This window comes from Tenrec ecaudatus, chromosome 3, assembly GCF_050624435.1.
Source record: "Tenrec ecaudatus isolate mTenEca1 chromosome 3, mTenEca1.hap1, whole genome shotgun sequence".
NCBI classification, from domain to species: Eukaryota; Metazoa; Chordata; class Mammalia; order Afrosoricida; family Tenrecidae; genus Tenrec; species Tenrec ecaudatus.
Window position 1 is genome coordinate 27424832 of NC_134532.1, and position 3377 is coordinate 27428208.

General features: G+C 42.8%; 1 pseudogene; it reads left to right on the forward strand.

Annotated features, from left to right (window-relative positions):
• The first annotated feature begins 1131 nt into the window (after nt 1-1131).
• LOC142443193 (geranylgeranyl pyrophosphate synthase pseudogene) lies at nt 1132-1996 on the forward strand (annotated as a pseudogene).
• Nucleotides 1997-3377: the final 1381 nt, after the last annotated feature.

Consider the following 3377-nt stretch of genomic DNA (forward strand, 5'->3'; position numbering starts at 1 on the left):
GCGACACGTGTGGGCACAATAAAGTTCTTCCTTTTTGATATGACCCGTGGCAACTCCTTCAGAGCAACTCCAGTAAGAGTAGTGCCAGTGGAAACGTCACTGAGTTCTTTATGAGGACATGTAAAGTTCAGTCAAGTCGCTAATATATGCCGGAAGTGCATACCACTCTGTTATAAATATCAAATGGAAGGCATTCCACTCAAGCACCTTGCGGCACCCAACTCCAGCAAGCCTCATCCGGGAGGCACTCGGCACCAGTTTCCAGAGTGAGTGAGCCCAAAGTTCTGAAGGAACCCCCAGAGACACTTGAGTCCATTAAGCAAGCCTCCTGCCCAAGAACAGTTATGTTAATTTACTCTGTGGATTGGGAAGTGCATCACGGTTCCACGCTCAGTCTCTGATGGAGTAGCTGTCATCTGGATCGGGGAGTCCACTGTGCAGGGATCATAGGACTGGAGAATTTCATCCATCCGTGACTCCTGTGGGCAATGCCATCCTTCCTCCTGCTTTTCATGTGGTTCATTTTATAGAAAGTGGGATCCTCTCTAGGGAATCCTATTGTGAATTACTCAGGTGAACCCCATCAATATTGCCCCCAAACCTTCCGAATAGACCCAAGCAGGGAAAGGTCATTTGTGGGAGTTAGAAACATTGTCTGGAAGAGCTGCATTAAAGATTTTACTTGCCCTGAAAATGTAAAGAATTTCAAACATATTTTCCTAATGACAGCATCCAGGAACCCAGCTTTCTGTGTTACAAAGTGTGGAAAATGTATTCTGAAATTAATATATTTCCAAAGTAGGATAATTTTGATCCCGTCCTTCCAAATAAATGAATTATTAGTAAACACCAACTGCAATAAGAAATATGTTTTAAATAAAGTAACTTATTAAGAACAATTACATTGGGGACTGGATGATGTATTTTCTTGCACTGAGTAAGGTGGTGTGGCTGGCACCTGAGCGTGGAGAATTGTATGAAGTAGGGCAGGGAGTCAAATCGGGGTCAGAGGGAACTGTGGTCTAAGCTGTGAAGTGGGAACTTAATCCTGAGCACAGCCGCTTCCAGACCCGTACCGAGCAAGCCATGATAGCCACTTTAAACCATCTGCTCTGAAATTATAAAACAGTGATGACTGCTCAAGAAAGAATCCAAAGAAGTCTTCTAGAACCCAACTTACTTCAGTTACCAGGTAAACAAGTAAAAATCAAGCTTTCTGAAGCTTTTAATCATTGACTGAAAGTTCCAGAAGACAAACTACAGGTTATTAGTGAAGTGACCAAAGTGTCTCATAAAGCCAGTTTGCTCACTGATGATAACAAAGACAACTGAGAACTTAGACCTGGCTTGACAGTGGCTCACAGTATCAATAATATTCCTTTTGTCACACTTGCTGTTTATGTATATGTTATTTCTTTGGGGAAAGTCTTGACCCTTGATCACTCAGATACAGGAAAACAGGGAAACTTTTTACCCACCGTCTTTTAGAACTCCATCAGGAACAAGACCTAGACAATTACCCTTGGAGGGACAATTGCTCTTGTCCCACTGAAGAGGAATATAAAGCCATGGTCCCACAAAGGACCAGTGGGCCCTTTAACGGGAGGACTCTTGCAATTGTTCTCTGATTACAAAGAAGACGTAAAGCCTCTATGTAATATACGCGGGCTCTTTTTCCAAATTAGGGATGATTATGCTAATGCACACTCCCAAAACTATAGTGAAAACAAAAGCTTTTTGAAGATCTAACTGAAAGGAAACTCTCGTTTCCTACAATTCATGCTATTTAGTCAAGGTCTGGAAGCACCCAGGTACAGAACATTTTGCATCAGAGAATCAAAAACATAGATGTTAAGAAATACCGAACCTCCCTGCCCTACTTCATACAATTCTCCACCCTCGGGTGCCAGCCACAGCACCTTACTCAGTGCAAGAAAATGTAGGTTCTTTTGAATAGATTCAGAATACTCTGAAAGAAGGGACTAGGAAAAGATAGTGGAACACACCCTGGCCCAGCAAGCCTTGAGGACAATATCCCCACTCACAGCAACCAATCCACAGAGAGGACCCTATGGCAGGACCCACTATTTGATATAGCATCCCTTACTGACACATAGCTCTACAGGAGACAACACTGGAGGCACAGTGTTAGAATTCGGCCCTATCTGACTCCACCACACCGAGGCAAAACACTAAGGGTATGCAACAGACCAGCAAGGGGGCCAGAGCAACAAAGTCTGGAGGGAATACCAAAAATAGACTTTGGTGCTAGGGCATAGCACCCTATCAGACTTGACCAGAAAACACTCCTAAAGGGCAACAAACAGTCCTTGAACATAGATAGGCTTTTTTTGTGGTAATTGTTTTCATTGTTGTTGTTTTGTTTTCTTTTGTTGCTTTGTTTTCCTCTGTGTTGTTTTTGTGGCTGTTATTATCTCCGCAGGTCTGTCTAAATAAGATAGGCTAGATGAACAATCTGGAGAAGAAAACAACAGGACTGTCAATTCTGGGAGGACTTGGGAGAGGGGGAGGGGGTGAAAAGGAAATGGTGTTAACAAACCCAGGAACAAGGGAAAAACAAGGGATCCAAATCGGTGGTGAGGAAGGTGTAGGAGGCCTGGTAGAGTGTGATCAAGGGTAATGTAACCGAGAGGAATTACTGAAACGCAAATGAAGGCTGAGCATGATAGTAGGACACGAGAAATGAAAAAAGGAAATAGATGAAAGAACTAGGAAGCAAATGGGCAGTTAGAGTTCATGTACATATGTAAATATATTTATGAGAATGGGGAAACAGATCTATGTGCATATATTTATAGGTTAAAATTAAGGTAGCAGATGGGCATTGAACCTCCACTCAAGTATTCCCTCAATGCAAGAATATTTTGTTCTATACTACTGGCATTTCATGATGTTCACCTTCCTGACTTGATCGCTGAAGACAAAGCAGGTGCATAAGCAAATGTGATGAAGAAAGCTGATGGATCCCTGTTATCAAAAGATACAGCATCTGGAGTCTTTAAAGCTTGAAGGTAAACAAGTGGCCATCTAGCTCAGAAGCAACAGAGGCCACATGGAAGAAGCACAACAGCCTGTGTGATCACAATGTGTCAAAGGGATCAGGTACCAGACATCAAAGAACAACAAATCCTATTATTCTTATTAAAAATCCTATTCAGATTGGGGACCCAAGACCCATCTGTAGGCAACTGGACATCCCCTTACAGAAGGATTCGGGGAGGACACAAGACAGTCAGGGTGCAATGTAGCAATGATAAAACATACGACTTTCCTCTAGTTACTAAATGCTTCCTCTCCCCGCCCCATGCACTGTCATGATCCCAATTCTGCCTTACAATTCTGGCTTGACGAGAGGA